Source organism: Pseudorca crassidens, chromosome 6, assembly GCF_039906515.1.
Source record: "Pseudorca crassidens isolate mPseCra1 chromosome 6, mPseCra1.hap1, whole genome shotgun sequence".
Classification (NCBI taxonomy): domain Eukaryota; kingdom Metazoa; phylum Chordata; class Mammalia; order Artiodactyla; family Delphinidae; genus Pseudorca; species Pseudorca crassidens.
In genome coordinates, this window is record NC_090301.1 from 67376920 (window position 1) to 67395150 (window position 18231).

Consider the following 18231-nt stretch of genomic DNA (forward strand, 5'->3'; position numbering starts at 1 on the left):
GTTCCCAATCTCCTATAGAACCAATTTAGTTTTTCACAATTTACTGTATTTTTCGAAGAACCTTTATCAGTTTGAGGAAATTCCTTAATATTTCTATTTTTCTGAGAGTGTTTATCATGAATGGACATTAAATTTTGTGAAATCATGTAATTTTTGTCTTTATTCAGTTAATATTGTAGATTACATTGACTGACTAAACCAACTTTCCATTCTAGGAATAAAAGATACTTACTTTGTCGTGATGTATTATCACTTTTTATATGTTGTATTCAATTTGCTGATATATTTAAGAACTTTTAGTCTATATTCATGATAGGTGTATTCTATATATATATTTCCATAATATTTTCTCAGGTTTGGGTTTTGGATTATGCTGGCATCATAAAATGAGTTGAGCAATGAAACATTCTCTTCTATTTCCTGTTAATTTTTCTTCTCTACTATGTCATTCTCATTATACAACAAATAAGCTGTTATTTAGTTGATCTTAAATAAGCCCCTTTATTAGAGAACTATCTGAAAAAATATTATCTGTAATCACTGTCTCCAATATTTTCCTTCGTATTCTCTTTTGAACCTACTCACATCTGGCTTTGCCCTCTTTATTGTACAAAATCTTCTCTTACTGAAGTCATCAAAGTCTAATTCTTAGTCATTACATTGCTAATTCTTAGTCACTATTCGGTCTTCATTCTATTGACCTAAAGCAACATTTTAAACAGTTGATCCCTCTCTATACTTTAAAGGTTTTCTTCACCTAACTATCAAGACAACACACTAATACAGTTTTCCTCCAGCTTCTCATGTGATTTCTTATAAGTTTCATTTGCACATTCCTCCTTAACTCTTTCTCTCTTCTATAATTTGGGGTACCCTAGGCTCTTCTTTGATCTCCTTATATTTATCCTACATACTCCCAATCCAAGTGATCACATTTAAAGTCCCAAGTCTTTAAATACCAAGAATATTCAGATGACTCTCAAATCATTATCTCTGTCCTAGACCATTCTCCTGAACTTCACGCTCATATTCTACTGAAACTCTCCACTTTGATACTTAAGAAATCTCACCTGTTTGTCTACTTTTTCATCATACTCCCCTTTCACGTGATTGCATCCAGTCTTGAGAAGGCAGCGAAAGGAGCAAGAAAGAAGCAAAGGCTATGACAAATGGAAAGCATAGCAAGATGTTTGATTTAAACCTAACCATATTAATAAATTAAATTAAATGGTCTAAATATACCATTTGAAAGGCAGAGATTGACTGGACAAAAATGCAGTAACTGCTGCCTACACAAAATAGACTTTAAATTTTAGTACACAACTACATTAAAAATAAAAGGATGAGAAACAATATTCTATGCTAATACTGATCAAAAGAAACCAGAGAGCCTATATTAATATCAGACAAACTAGATTTCAGAGCCAAAAATATCCCTAGAGATAAAGATTATTTCATATTGACAAAAGGATCAGTTTATTAAGGGGACATAATCTTAAATGTGTATGCATCAAATAGCAGAACCCCAAAATATATAATGCAAAAAATGAGAGGATTTCTTGGAGAAATAGATAAATTTACAATTACAGTTGGAAATTTCACCATCTCTCTCTCAATAACTGACGGAAGGAGTAGAGAGAAAATCAGTAAGGGTATAAAAGGTTTGAACAAAACAACCAACCAATTTGAAATAATTGATATTTATAGAACATACTGTGCAACAACAGCAAAATAACACTTTTATTTCAAGAATACATTAACATTTACAAATATAGACTATATTCTAAACCATAAAGCAAGTCTCAAGCAATATGTAAGAATTTAAGTCATGGGATATATATTCTCTGACTACAGTGGAATTAATTTAGAAATCAACAAAAGAAAGGTATCTGGAAAGTAGCCAAATATTTGGAAACTAAAGAACACACTTCTAAATAACCCATGGGTCAAAGAAGAAATTAAAAGAAAAAATTTTGAGGTCAACGATAATGAGAACATAGCAAAATTTATGGGATGGTGCTAAAGTTGTACTTAGGAGGAAATTTATAGCAGCAAATGCCTATATTAAAAAACAGGAAAGCTCTCAGCTTCAACTGTAAGTAATTAGAAAATTAAGAAAAATTAAATACTAAATAAGGATAAGGAAGAAAAAATAAGTATCAGAGTGAAAAATCAATAAAATAGAAAACAAAACAATAGAGAAAAATCAGTAAAAACAAGATCTGGTATTTTGAGAAGATCAAGAAAATTGATAAACCTCTGAATTAACAGAATGAATAAGAGAAAAGAGAGGACACAGATTAAATACTAACATCAGGAATGAGAGAGATGACATCACTATAGATATTAAAGATAATTAGAGAATCTATGAATAATTTTCTGCCAATAAATTTGACTACTTAGGTAAGACAGAGAAAGTTCTTGAAAGGGATAAACTTTTAAAGCTTATACAAGAACAAATAAATAACATAACTAGTCCAACATCCATGAAATACATTGAATTTGTAGTTTAATATCTTCTCCTAAAGAAAACTGCAGGCTCATATGGCCTCCCTAGTGAATTCTGGTAAATATTTATGGAAAAAAAATATGTCAATTATCCAGAAAGTCTTCTAGTAAATGGAAAATGAGAGAAAACTTCCCTACTCATTCTATGAAGGCAGCATTAAGCTACACAATGATATTACAAAACTACACAAAGATACTACATTAAAACGTACATCACTCATGAACACACATAGAAAAATTCTGAACAAAATTCTAGAAAATTAAATCCAACCATACATTGAAAGACTAATACATCATCACCAATTACTGTTTATCCCAGGAATGCAATTGGTATAAGGTTCAAAAAGCCCATTCTTTCACTAATTGTGAGTCTAAAATGTTCCCACATATACCAGAGTTTGTCTTTGAGCTTTCTTTTTTACTGTTTTACTTGTCAATAATGTGTCAATACCATACTTTCTTATGGCTTTGAATTTATTATATGAATTAATATCCGGGAGGACAGGTAATTTCCTATCACTTATTTATAAAGTTGACTTAGTTTCTACAGACCTTTACACATCCATGAAATTTTAGAGTAAGTTTTTTAAGTTACTCAAAAAAAATCCAACTGGAATTTTAATTGATCTTTAATAATATGGAATCATCTGTCCCAGACTTTGGATGTCTCTTCATTTGTCAGATAAATAGTTACGTCCTTGCTATGGACTGAATGTTTGTGTTCACCCCACCCCCACCCCCACCCATATACTGAAGCCCTAACCCCTAATGTAATGATATTTGGAGGCAAAGCCTTTAGGAGGTAATTAGGTTTAAATAAAGTGATGAGGTCAGGGCTCCCATGACAGGATTAGTGTCTTTACAAGAAGAGGAGAGACCAGAGCTTTCTCTCTGCCACGTGAGGATATGCAAGAAGGCAGTCATTTGTAAGCCAGGAAGAGGGCCTTCACTAGGAACCAAATCTGCCAGCACCTTGATCTTGGACAGCCTAGTCTCCAGAACTGTGAGGAATGAATGTCTGTTTTTTAAGCTACCAGTCAATGGTATTTTGTTACAATACCTGGAACTGACTAATATAGTTATTTATTATAATTTTGTTGTTTCCTCTAAAGAGGGAATATTCTTGCTTTGACTAATTCTTAAATATTTTATTATTTATGCTGCTATTATAAAGAGCATCTTTTTTTTGTCTTATTGAGTTATTGCTGATTTAGAGATAAGCTTTTAATGTAGTCAGTTGAATTTTTAGTTGGTAAACTTGCCTAGCTTTTTATTGTTTATTTATTGTTATTGATTGTTTTAAGGTAGATGTTCATGTCTTGATAGTTTGTGTCTTCCCTCCCAATTCTTATACCTCATTCCTTTTTATTTTCTTATCATGTTGGCCTAGACTACCACAGTATATTAATCATTAAAAATAGTGTGCATAAAGACAGTAGGAATCTGTCTTATTCCCAATCTCAAATAGATTTTCTAGTTTCCCTGTGAAAGTTCCTCCACTGGTGTAGTTTCCCTTTGAAAGTTCCTCCACTGGTATATCTCATTTTGGTAGACAGCCTCTAAGATGGCCCTCAGTGATCCCTGCCTTCTGGTATTTGTACTCTGGTGTAACCCTCTTGCCTTGAGTGTGGATTGAGCTTATTCATTCACTTTTAATGAACAAAATGTAGCAGAAGTGATAGGATGACACTTCCAATATTAGGTTATAAAACACACTGTTGCTTTTGTCTGGGGTGCCCTCTTTTGCTTGCCCTGGGGGGAAGTTAGCTGCCATGTCATGAGGCAGCTCTATGGAGAGGCCCACATAAGTGAGGTTGGAAGTGGTTCTTCTGTGGTCAGTCAAGTCAGGTGAATGAGCGCGGAAGGAGTTCTTCAGGTGAGGCCTGTCAACACCATATGAGTGCGTTTGAAAGCAGATCCTCCTTCAGTGGAACGTTGAGATGACTTCAGCCCTAGCCAACATCTTGACAGCAGCTTTATGAGAGATTCTGAGGCACAACTGCCCAGCTCATCTGTATCTACTATCTTGATTCACAGAAAATATGAGATGATAAATGTTTTTGTTTTAAGCTACCGAATTTTGAGATAATATGTTATGCATTAAATGCAACTAACACACGTTTATCTACTCTTTAAGAAAATTTCCTACTGTTTCAAGTTTGCTAAAGATTTTCTAAATCTTCACTTGAAAAAATCACATTTTTTTACTTTTTTTTTAATTGAAGTATAGTTAATTTACAATGTTTTGTTAGTTTCAGGTATACAGCACAGTGACTCAGTTATATATATCCATTCTTTTTCAGATTCTTTTCCCTTAAATGTTATTATAAAATATTAAGTATAGTTCCCTGTGCTATTCAGTAGGTCCTTGTTGGTTATTTATTTTATATATAGTAGTGTGTATATGTTAATCCCAAACTCTTAATTTATCCCTCTACCCCTTTTCCCTCTGGTAAACATAAGTTTGTTTACTATGTCTGTGGATCTATTTCTATATTGTAAATAAATTCATTTGTATCTTTTTTATTTTTTTAAGATTCCACATATAAGGGATATCATATGATATTTGTCTTTCTCTGTCTGGCTTACTTCACTTAGATTATGATAATCTCTAAGTCTATCCATGTTGCTGCAAATGGTATTATTTCATTCTTTTTATGGCTGAGTAATATTCCATTGTATATATGTACCACATCTTCTTTATCTGTTCATCTGCTGATGGACCTTTATGTTGCTTCCATGTCTTGGCTATTGTAAATAGTGCTTCAATAAACATTGGGGTGCATGTATCTTTTCAAATTATGGTTTTCTCCAGATATATGCCCAGCAGTGGGATTGCATGATCATGTGGTAGCTCTATTTTTAGTTTTTTAAGGAACCTCCATACTGTTTTCCATAGTGGCCATACAATTTACAGTGTAGGAACATCCTTTTTCTCCAGACCCTCTCCAGCATTTATTATTTGTAGACTTTTTGATAATGTCCATTCTAACCAGTGTGAGGTCATACCTCATTGTAGTTTTGATTTGCATTTCTCTGATAATTAGCAATCTTTTCATATACATTTTGGCCATCTGCCTGTCTTTTTTGGAGAAATGTCTATTTAAGTCTTTTGCCCATTTTTCGATTGGGTTGTTTGTTTTTTTGATATTAAGCTGTATGAGCTGTTAGGTTGTTTCTAATTACTCACTAGTATAAAAAAACAAAGCCTAAAAGAAGATTTCATTTTAAATGGTTGCCTAGGGACATTCCAAGAGTTTGAATTACTGAAATGTTAGAGGTTAGAATGATTACTAATATGTTCTTTTTTTTATCAATTTTTCTAAATTTTTATTAATCTTTTTAAAGAATAGCTATTTTGGTTATTATCTCTATTTTTATTCTCAATTTCATTGATTTCTTCCCTTACCTTTGTCCTTTATTTTCTTTGTTTCTTTAGGTGTTACTGTTCTACAGCCTCTCTCATTAAACCTCTCTCATTCAGTTTGTTTGTATTTAATCTTCTTTGTTTCCTGATATACACATTTAAACTATAAATTTCACTCTAAGTACAACTTCAACTCTGTCCCACACATTTTGATATGCTCTGTTTTCATTGTCATGAAGTTTACAATATTTCTTAAAATCCCTATCGTTTTCTTTCAAACCCAAAATCAATGATATGTTAATTAATTTCCAAATATACAGGAAATTACAATTATCTTTCTGTTATTAATTTAGAATTTTGTTACATTTAGGACAGAGAACAAGTGCAACATATCATCTTTTGGGATTTATTGCCACTGCCCTCAAGACTGAATGTATGATTTATTTTTGTGAATGTTCTGTGTCTTCAAAAGCAATATGCATTCTTTGCCTGTGGGTGTAGAGTTCTATATATAATCTGTTAACTCAAGCTTATTAATTGTTTTTTCAAACCTTCCGTGTCTCTGCATATAGTGTTGTCTGGTTGCTTTCTTTGTATTTGCATGAAGTATGTTAATATCACCAGCTACAGTAGTTTCCTTCTATATTTCTTTTAAGTTCCTCGATATATTATGAGGCTATATAGTTAACTCTATATACGTGAGTATGTTTATAATGTTGTATTTTTGTTGTTGTTTTTCCTTTTGTCAGAATATAGGATCTTTTCTCTTTTTTTTTATATTGTTTTGCTTTAAGCTTGATTTCATCAAATGTTATGGTTGCTACTTAGATATTTTTGTTCATATTGGTTTGATACAGTTTTTTCCATCTTTATTACATTTAAACATCTTCATTGTGTGGCTTTGGATTTAGTGTTGTGTTTTTAAAAAAACTTTATTCGGGGCTTTTATATTGCTGAAACCTTTTTAATGAGCTCATATCTTTTCTTATAAAAATAATGTAAACATTCTGTAAAATCTGTATCCAGTCAGCTCAGTATATAAGTAGGTAAAAGTAGTCTATTTCGAAACAGAAGGACCAGACCATTACAGAGATAGTTAATAGTCTAGGTTTGCAGCTTCATACAGTGAATTATTCAAAGAATGTCCCAAATTTCACTTGGTTTCACACTACAGGAGACTAAATTCCAATCTGGTTTATAGTCCAGGTTTGGGAGAAAAGATGTGCAAAAATGAGTGAGAACCCAGACTTCTTTGAGCCCCTTGCTTAGCAATGCTTGTGTAACTTTAAAATAAGAGCTCTATTAAAAACTCCCCTATGAGATATATGACAGAGTCCTTCCAGCTGGTAGTTTTCCAGCATATAACTATGGTTCATTGCCAGCTGCACTGAGGCGGGGCATGAAAAGCAAAACTGAATGAGATAAGCCAGTAATTATGCTTGTATGGTATGCTAGGTGATTGAGCTGTTTAACTGAGAAGGTTACAACTTGGAATGAGAGACAAAAGAACCTTGAATATAGTGTAAAATATTTGATAATTTGGTAAATTCTTTTAAATATTTGATAAATTCTTTTTCTTCTCACGATTTACTTTAATTGGATTTTTAACAAGTGTATATTAAAAGAAACAAATTGTATATATTTTAGACTGCCAAGGTGAGGTGAAATGGATATGCTTGCAAGTGAATTATGATAGTTTTATTCTCATTTTTCTTTCTTTATTTAAACACTGTTTCAATGTATTTTGATGTTTTTAGTGTATGATTTGTTATTTTGAAAATACATATTTGAATGCAACTTCTCCCTTGTGAATCAATAGTAATAAGTTAAATCAGAAAATACAGTTTCTCTTTAAAGCTTGGCCATTCTGGGGCAAGTTATGTGCACTTATCTTGATGTTTTACTTTCAAGTTGTCTAAGCAAATTGGAAATAGTGCACTGAAGGCACTTTCACATATGATATCTGTTAAATGTCATTTACCATTTATGTATTCTTACACAGAATTTTCCTTTCTATCTTTAGAGAATGAGAAATAAAATTTCTTCCCTGCCACTTTTTTTTTCCTATTTGGAAAGGGAAATATTTAAATATATCTTTTGGCACTGTAGATAAACAGGCTATTATTTTATCCATTATTTCCATTGTATGTCTACATTTCCTAGGAGTTTCCTTTTTTACTATTACTTTTGTTTTGGTAGTGAGAAGATATGTCTATCTTTAATCCAAGTAATTTCTTTTAAAAATAAAATGTCTCTTAACCCCTACTCCTGAATGTAAGTAGTAAATTGTACAATCATGCTTTTCCATCTATGTGTGAGATATTTACATTAAATATGCATGTCATATACAATATATGCATAGCTAAAAGCAAAAACTGCCACAGTGTTAGAGAGAAATCATCGAAAGACTTTATTTCACAAAACACCTAAAACACCATAAAGAATTAATTAAAGCAACACAAATATGCCGTTAGCAAAGCTTAGTTTTAAAGGCATCATTTTAAATATATATAAATATATATACATTTTTGACAGATTCATGTGACTCTTAATAAGCACATAATGTGTGAGAGGAGAAGAAAACTAAATACATACATGTATACATGTAATTTTCATATTACTGCAATTGAATGCATTGGTTTTGTCACTTTAATTTGCTTATATCCTTGTTAATTCTTTCAATAACTTTATTCAGCATGGGTCAGACTAAATATGATAAAATAGGAAATAAAAAGATTTTTAAAGATGGAAGAATTGCTCTGATCTGAGGTTTAGCTAATAAACCAGGCGAAATCAGAGACAAGAAGAGGATTGAAAATTTGAGGATATTTGATAACAATGATCTCTTATATTTATAAAGCGCTTAACAGATTCCTCCCTCATTAGTAACTGCTAATATTGTAGATCTCAGATGAAGCATTTTTGGTGGTGGAACCCTTATAGGAATTAAGAGATGAGTAAATGGATAAAATGTCAAGGCAAAGAGAAAGACTTTTAGAAAAATTTCAATGAAAGAAATGCTATGGAGCAAAGATGACTGGAGGAAAAATAGATATATTAAATTAAATTTTGATTCATTGAAACATGTGGAGGGGAAATGTATAAATAAGAAATTGAAGGCATGAAAGTTCTAATAGGATAACTAATAGATTACTAATGGACGACGAATAACATACAGAGCTAGAGGAAAAAAGGACTGTGTGTTCTAATAATACAGAAAGAGTAAAACAGGAAAAAGAACAGATGAATATGGAAAAGATTTTTGGGTTGGAATAGAAACATTAAAGGTGTTCATTTTCTAAGATTCTATAATGAAAACTGCAAAGTTTCTCCTGAAAATGAGAGCCTACAGAGAGAGGGAAAGTTTGTAATTGATATTGAAGGAAATTGATATTAAAGGAATTGAACAAAAGGATAAAACTGTTTAAAAGGACAGTTAAGCACCCAACTGATATTGGAATAAGTGAACACAATCTATTTACTTTCCCAGAAATGCCTGGCAAAGAGGAAGCAGGAACTGAGATGGCAAAGGTTACAATTTACCAAGATTGTAGAAAATATGAACTCCAGAGAAAGGAAAAATCAGGATTTGAAAATAAACTATTAGAACTCCTATTTCATTTTGATTGTTTAATCCCTGAGAGGTAAAGGTTAACATTTTTAAGACTTAACCCAGCAGCCTGGCTACCCAGAGAAGGCACTGGTTTACTACATGGAAACCAGCTATGACCCAAGGCTTCAGACAACAGATCCTGGTCAATGACAAGGCTTGGATCCCAGACCCACATTGTGCCTGGGAAGGGGCTAGGTGCTTCATCAGTCTTGAAGTCTGCCACACTGCACTTGGTACATGGTTACGATTCCTTTACAAGGCTTGGACCCCAGCTTCATTACCCCACCAGTGAAGGGACTGTTGTTTTCTCACTTGTAAAGGCTGATACACCGTGCTTGTCATATGACACAACTTTGACAGTGTGCCTGTTCACTGACCCCATGATTGTGTTAGGGGAGGGGCTGGTACTGCAAGCCTAAGGTTGGAGGCAGTATCTGGCACATCATATTATTGTTTTATCCTGACTCCTGATCGTGCCAGTGGAGGGGCAGTGCTTCCCGGATCTTGCAGTTTAAAGGTTCCACAGACCAAGGGTCTATGATACTCACCAAGAGTCTGAGGTCTGGTTTTGACAGATTTCTTGTGCTCTGTACAGTATGTGATAAGACAAGGGAGCCTAAGCACTTGGCCATGATGCTTGCTCCTTGAGTTTGCCCCTCTGAAGACTATCATTCCGGTGTATATGTGTGTGCTGCTTGGACATTTACAATCAAAAAGTCTGGAGACATCATCTCTAGCATGAAGATAGACAGATCTTGGTTATGGCTATCCAGAGATAGGAGATATATGAGGGCAGAAGGGAGGTGATTGGCTTTTACAATAGGCAGGTTTCAATGGACGAGGGACAGTATGAAATCAGTAGATATAAGGGGGTGAGAGAGGCATAAAGACAGAGGATTGCGGTCAGAGAAGATAACTTCATGATTTGAGCTCATGCATGTAAGCATTAACGCATTATGTTAAGGTTCGACTGAAGAGCTGGAGAAGTAATGAGAAGGCAGTATATTGCAAATCTTTTAGAAAAATCTATAAAACTTAGTAGGTTAAAGTTCTAGGAAGAATTTATCCTCTGCAAAGTTATTTCTGGTATATATGTCTTTCTGATATTTTTGGTATATTATTTCTGGGCTGTGTAATTGAAAAGATTCTAGTAAAGAGGTAAATAGATGAGCTGATGAAGCAAATTTCCTTCAACTCTTTGATTTTTTGACTGTAAACTACAAAAACAACCCCCCACAAACACACTACTACATCATCTCCTAGAATTAAGGAAATTACAAGACATCTGGTGAACATTTAAAACATAATTGTTGGTATAATCATTAATGATATACACTGTCATAAAAGATTGCTGGAAGAGATAACTGCTCTATCTAGGAATTCTATGGTTAACCCACTGTAAATAAAAGCGAAGTCAAATATTATATTTTCTCAATTCAGGACATCACATGTTTGAAACTAGGTGCATTTGAAATTGATGTTATCTTAGTTTTAATAAAATATGTTAATAACATCCTTATTAACTTATATTGTAAATTTAAATGTTCATGGTGCAGAATTAGTTGTAGTAAAAATACTCTTTTAAAACGTGAAGTATTCCATTTATTATTCTTTAATTTGCCGCTTCAGTTTTAGATTGGTGCTGAATTGTTTGTAGGAATTAGCAAATGGAGAATGATAGGATCATATATGGCATTACAGATATAAGTTAATAACACACTCTAACATTTCACCCTCTCTCTAAGACTCCAATCAGGAAGTGGGAATTGTCAAATTGCATATTTTTCTCTGCAATTGTTGAAATAATAACATACCAGGAAGAAAACTGACCATGTAAACCACAAAATCAGCAAAACAAAAAGGGAAATGTTAATCTTTACTTCTCTCTCTAGCTCTGAAAATTCCATGTGGCTTTTTTTGGCTGTCCGGATTGCAGGTTATGCTGATAGTATATAAAGGTTTCATTTCAGATGGATTTCAATGAGAACTAAATATTTGGTTCAGCTACTATGAGTTTTTTTATAGTTTGCAATCTTAGGCAAACATCAGAAAATCTAGCTACGCTTTGATTTTACTCACTTCTTAAGGGTGCCTAAATCATGATAACTTGTAGTTGATAATTGCCAAAAGTTCAAAACTGCAATATTTTTACTCTTGGCGTGAAGGAGGGAAAAAAATGAAGGATTTTTCTTGTCTCTCAGATATATTGGCCTCTTCTCCAAATGACAGGTTCCTGACTGATCAACTGTACCACCTGCTACTAAAGCTCAGTAATATTAGTCTGTGGAATGGTTTCATTCTCATCTCACACCTCAGAGATCTTGCGCTCAACCCCAGGCATCCCTTGTGTGTTTAAATCAGCTTAACGGCTCATACAGTGTGCTGATTTCCTTGTAGGCCTCTGTTTTCTCAAAAAGTGATCACCTTTTGCCAATGCCCTCAGGATTAAACAGGGCAGTCTGGTTTTCCTTTTCTGCATTGGCTATACCTTTGTAGTCAATAAAAGACTAACTAGAAAAGAATCAGCTGATGAGAGAATCAATCTTCTGGAAGCCTCCCCACAGTTTTCTCATCATTTTTGTGCGTCTGTCATCTCAGATTGTAAAATGGAAACCAAAACTCAGTATGTGGGAAGACTTTTACTGCTCCTTGTTAACAAAAACAGTAAGACCAGGGGTTTTGATCTTATGAGTGTATAGGTAAACAGTAAGCTGTAAGTGCACACTCTTGAAGTGGTTTTCTCTCTTTCTAATGGAGGTTTGCAAAGAATTATCAAAGTGATATCAAAAAGGTCTCCTAACTTACTGTAGTGTGCCTATCCATTCTGAGGAGGTCAGGTTAAATCTGAAGGTCTTATATATGATGATACTGGGGTATCATGGTACAGCAAGCAGTACTGTGTGCTTCTTACTAAGTCAAAGAAATAGATAAATATAAAAGGGATCCTTTCTGCATGTTTATAACTGGTTCCATTGCACTAATTTATTTCTGTAGCATTACATTTTAAAGCAAGTGACATTTTGCCTAATTTAACTTTTATTTTAGCAACTTTATCTCACATAATTTGCTTTCTTGTAGACTATTCAAAAATATGTATGAAATCTATTCAGATTACTTTTTCAGATAAAGTTCATTTCTTCATATAACCCATTGTACATATTTTCTCCAGCATCGGAGAATCTGAAAATAATTTTCTTCCTGCTTTTACTTTATGGTTTCAGATCTCATTTGTAACTTGAAAGCACAATGAGCACAGGGAATTTAAACTTGCTAACTGATCCTATTAACATACAAAATAGAGTTTGAAATTTGATTTTTTTTTTTTTGCCTGAGTCCAGGCTTTTAGTCAGTTACAATGCTATCAGAGTTGTTTAGCTTTTCCCTCTGGTAATATATAAAATACATTTAATAAAAATAAAAATGTATCTTTAAATGTGTAAAATCCATTTCAAATTCTCTGGTATGAATTATATCATTAAATTATGAAGTAGAATGATTTCATTGCTTTCCTTTCAATGTCATTGAAGTAGCCCGGTGATTGAATTGTCAGTGCTTTCTGGAGCTGGGAGTATGGCTTGGTGAGAACAAGACTGGCACTTTTCTACTGTTTATAAGTTTGAAAATTTGAATGTGTCAATACTGTATTTTGTATTGTGAAGATATTTAGATTTTTTGGATCTACCTATTTGTAGGAAAATAATAGAATACTGTTAGAAGGAAAAAGACATCTTTAGCACTTTTCTAAATATGTGGAATTTATTTCAATTTAAATCATATATGAAGTTAGCTTATAAAATGGAGAAAGTGGGGAATAGAATATTTTTCATCTCATTAGTTTATTCTTCCTTATCATTAATACTTATTCACTGCTGATAACATTCTCATCATAACTCTTGATTGATTGTAAAGTATATAATCTTTTCCTGGACATTATGTAATGTTTTTGATAATGCAGAAGATCCAATTAATAAAGGAATCTGAATGAGATTAGGTAGAATATACTTATGCTTTCCATATTGCCAAGCTATTTCTCTCAATATTTAATATTGCCTCATTTTCTCATTATAAATTGTTCTTTAGACAATGAGTTTCATCCTTATTTTATTTAGTTTCTTTCCCCCCGGGCACTTCCTATAGCTAAGATTCTCTGAGAAAATAAAGATCCCTTTTCTTTCTCATAGCCCAAACCTCAACATTATTTTTAGTGCTTCTTTGTCACAAAGCATCTAAATCCTATGATGGCAGGATCCTCTCCTGTCATGTCATAATTGTATCTCCCACATGTGACACATACAAAGTAGTTCATTATTACCTGTTGATTCAACAAAAGGAGGAAATTCTGGAGGATAGTTTTATCTCGACAGCAAAAAGTTCTTATATACCTTAGTACCTAGGATATACAAACCACTGTGGTATGTGCTACTAGGGCCTGCAAAACAGTGTAATGCAGCATTACTCTCTTCAAGTGGTTTTTTTTGCATTACTTAAGAGCAGTGATTGGATTGGAGGGGCATTAAAAGGATTTTCTTGTTTATGTCATCTTTGTTTATATCATACACCTTTTCTCTACTCCAGGAAAGATGCTTCCCTGAGAGAATAATTAAGTTGTATTTCCCATGAAACCATTACTTAAAGACACCAGTTGCATAAAAGCAATGAGAAAGAAAGCAAAAAATTCAGTCAATGACTTTATATTCAAGTCTATATGTCCAATCTATTTTAACTTATTTTGAATCAGTATTGTTTTTAATATTATATAAACTGATGGTAAGGGTGTCCAAATAAATATTAATTAACTGGGCTTTAGTTAGGGCATGAGTTGCTTTTCTTATTTGCATCTTGTAAATATTAGACTGCTTTCAGTATTGCTGTCAGTGTAGATGGAACAGGGTATAGAATTAAACAATCAGGAACAAGGAAAATTGCAAGCCAACTGGAAAATTACTTAACATATAATAGGGAATATGTAAGTGCTATGCAAAAAATAATGTCATTTTTCAGTTGTATCAGATGTATCTTACTTAGAGAAATAAGAAAAAAATAACAAGTCAGGGGAAAACTTGTATATTTAATAATTTAGATGCCAATTTCAGAAAAAGGTACTATAATATTCCAAATCATTCTTCTGTTTGACAGTGGCCTGTGATATCCTTTTCCAACTAAAGATAATTTTCATGACTAATGCCCATATCTTCAAAATTTTTATCCTCTGTTTAGTGAAAACTCATTGTATTGTATTAAACATTGTGTCCATCTAACATAACCAAGCCTTCAAAGTTGCATTGAATCCCTGATAAAAACTTAATGTTCAAAATTCTATCACTCCCTTTCACTGTTGCTATGGTAAGCTCATGATGAGACATAAGCAGTTTGTCTGGAACAGTAAACCCAAAATGTAAAGTTATAAATTAATAAACCATATGTAGTAACAGATGCATCAGTGATATCCGATCAAGGGTGACTCCCAACTGTGTTATTGACATCATTAATTTACATAAATTATTATAATAATTTATTACTGCATAAATAAGATAATAAGAGAAAATGTTTATTTACTCTTTACTCTGTTTCCAAAAGAGGAATTTAAAGCCATGTATGAAGATCCTTACAATGAAATATAAAAGAACTTTTAAATTTGAGTACATTAGGGCAAAGAAAAAGATTGAATCTGTGGGTGATGTTGGTACACAAAGTGCAGATAAGTTTGCTATCCTGGTAGAGATGGGTCACACACTGGATTTAAGCTTCCAAGTAACCTGTAAGGAAAAACAACACATTATGAGTTACATAATTCATAGTACCCATAACCTAAAAATAATCTAGTTGCCTTGGCAACACAGAGATACTGATAACAAAGATAAACTTCTTCTTCTGGGTCTTCATTGAGTAGGCACTGTTTAACTTGGAGGATATTGTCTGCATTTATATCTTACAGGGAGTAGAGTAATTCATTTCATATGGCTATTTCTTATGATATTCCTCAGTATAGGCTGATGGCATCTTACCAAATTACAATTTTAAAAAGTTATTTTACAATTATGAGAATAAATCTATATTGATGTTAGCCAATACTCCTAGTGTGTTACAGGGAGTAGAATCATGCAGAATCCCTGTTAGTTTTGCTCAAATCAGCTAAGAAGACTGATCAAAGTGAAGAAAAGCATTGAGGAGGAGTATATTGGCGTCATAAGATTATACATGTGGTACTTATGGCACATAGTTTCCAAACATCTGCATCAGTCCAAAAGTTTTAAAATGCAATACAAACCATCGCTGCAATTCACACAGCAGAGGTATGTTGAATACAGATATAACCTGTATTCATTTAACCTAAAGGGGAATTAGTTGGCTTATGGAACTGGGCAATGACTGTGTCTGGCTTAGTCACAGCTGGATCCAGGCCTCCACATGATGCCACTGGGATTATGATTTTTAATCTCCAGGCTTTGCTTACCTCTGCCTGTATCCAGACAGGTTCTCTCCATATGATAGTGAGACCACATTACCTTCACTGGTTGTCATATTCAAGAGTGTTTTTATCATAGGTCAAAAGTCTGGAGAGATCCATTGCTCAACCCTTTACTGGGCCATGCTGATGTGATTTTTTTTTTATTGCCCATCATTGCAACCTGGGCAGCAAAGGTTAGTTTCATCCACACCATGTGGAATAACTTTAAGAAGGGTTGCATAGACTTCTGAAAGCAGATAAGAACAACAGTGAAATGTGTTTGTATCCTATAACCTTCTTTCATTGTATTAGGGCACATCTGGTACAAAACAAAACCTAAGGCAAACAGTATAAATCTCTTGTTTCTTCCTGCATTTTCCTCTAACCAATATCTTAAACATAAAGACAATTAAAGTGGGGTACATGATGTTGGTACACAAACATTTTGGTATCTTTCTTTCCTAATTTTCTAGAAATAAGCCTGTCCAAAGGGAAGATATTTTGCTTGATTAGAGATAGCTAGTAATGTTCCCAATTATTCATTTTCCATACTTTCCTTTTATTAAATGAACCCCATAATGTAAGATGAGCATGTGGCTATGCAGCAGTAGACTGGACTTCCGGCCCTCTTTGCAGCCAATTTTAGTTCTGTGACTAAGTTGCTTCCTACTGGGTGTAATGGAAGTGAGTATATGCAACTTCTGGGACACCTAATTAACCAAAAAGCCCCTTACCTAGAACAACCTCTAACCTCCCTTTTCTTGGGATAGAACAAAGGATTGATTTATGGAGAGCTACCTTTGATTTTGCAGATATGAAAATACTGGAAGGGATTCTTAAACTCATGAGGTCCATGAACCAAGGGATCTATGAACAGAATTCAAGGGAGGCATGAACTTAGAAGGGAAAAATTACATCTTAATTTTTACTAACCTCTAATTTAAAGTTAGCATTTCTTTCAATTTTGAATACAGGCAAACACCATTGTAGTCTTAGCGGTATCTGTGCCTTTTTCATCTATAGAAACAAAAAATATTTTCATATCTCATTATAATTGAGGATGCACCAAAATATCATTTATGTTCATCCCTGTTAAAAATGTTGATAGTTATTATACCAGTCACTTAACCTTGGTATTTAATGTATTAATAAAAAATCATATATGGTACTATATTATGAATTTGTTTTTCTAATATTCTAATTAGATTTATGTTTTAATATAAATTGATGTCCTTTGTAGTCCTATTTATTTTATTTTATGCAGTTAAAATATTAATCAAATAAGGTGTTCATGGACCTTTGAGGATAGCCAAAGGAGCCTCTGGTTCAAGATTATTGGGACTCTGGCAGAAATGTGGGGAGAGAAACCTCTGGGTTTCTGACTTAGCATCTAGAGTATAGTTGTCCTGCCAGCCTCAAGGCTGAACCGTCACTGGGTTTATTTGTTTTCCAGAGCTGCTGTAACTAGGTACCACAAACTGGATGGCTTCAAACAACAGAAATTTATTGTCTTACAGCTCTGGAGTCTACAAGTCCAAAATTGAGGTGTTGACTGGGTCCTGCTCCTTCTGAAGCTTTTAAGGGAAAATCCCTTCCTTGCCTCTCCCAATTTCTGATAGCCCCGAGGGATTCCTTGGCCTGTAAACGCGTCATCCAATCTCTGCCTTCCTCTTCACTTGGCATCCTCCCTGTATATCTGTGTGTTCATGTCGTCTTCACGTTTGTCTTCCTGTTTTTAATGAGGACACCAGTCCTATTGGATTAAGGGCCCACCCTACTCTGATATGACCTCATTTTAACTAGTCACATCAGCAAAGACTTTATTTCCAAATAAGATCACATTCACAGATACTGGGGATTAGGACTTCAACATATCTTTTTTGGGGACACAATTCCATAACACTTGGGAAAGAATACATTTCCAGGGACTTCCCTGGTGGCACAGTGCTTAAGAATCCGCCTGCCAATGCAGGAGACACAGGCTCGAGCCCCTGTCCGGGAAGATCCCACGTGCTGCTGAGCAACTAAGCCCATGTGCCACAACTACTGAGCCTGTGCTCTAGAGCCCACAAGCCACAACTACTGAAGCCTGTGAACCTAGAGCCCGTGCTCCACAACAGGAGAGGCCACCACAATGAGAAGCCCACTCACCGCAACAAAGAGTAGACCCCCCTTGCCGCAACTAGAGAAAGCCTGCGTGCAGCAGTGAAGACCCAACACAGCCAAAAATAAAATCAATAAATAAATAAATTTAAGAAAGAAGAATACATTTCCATGTAATTTAAATCATTCTTT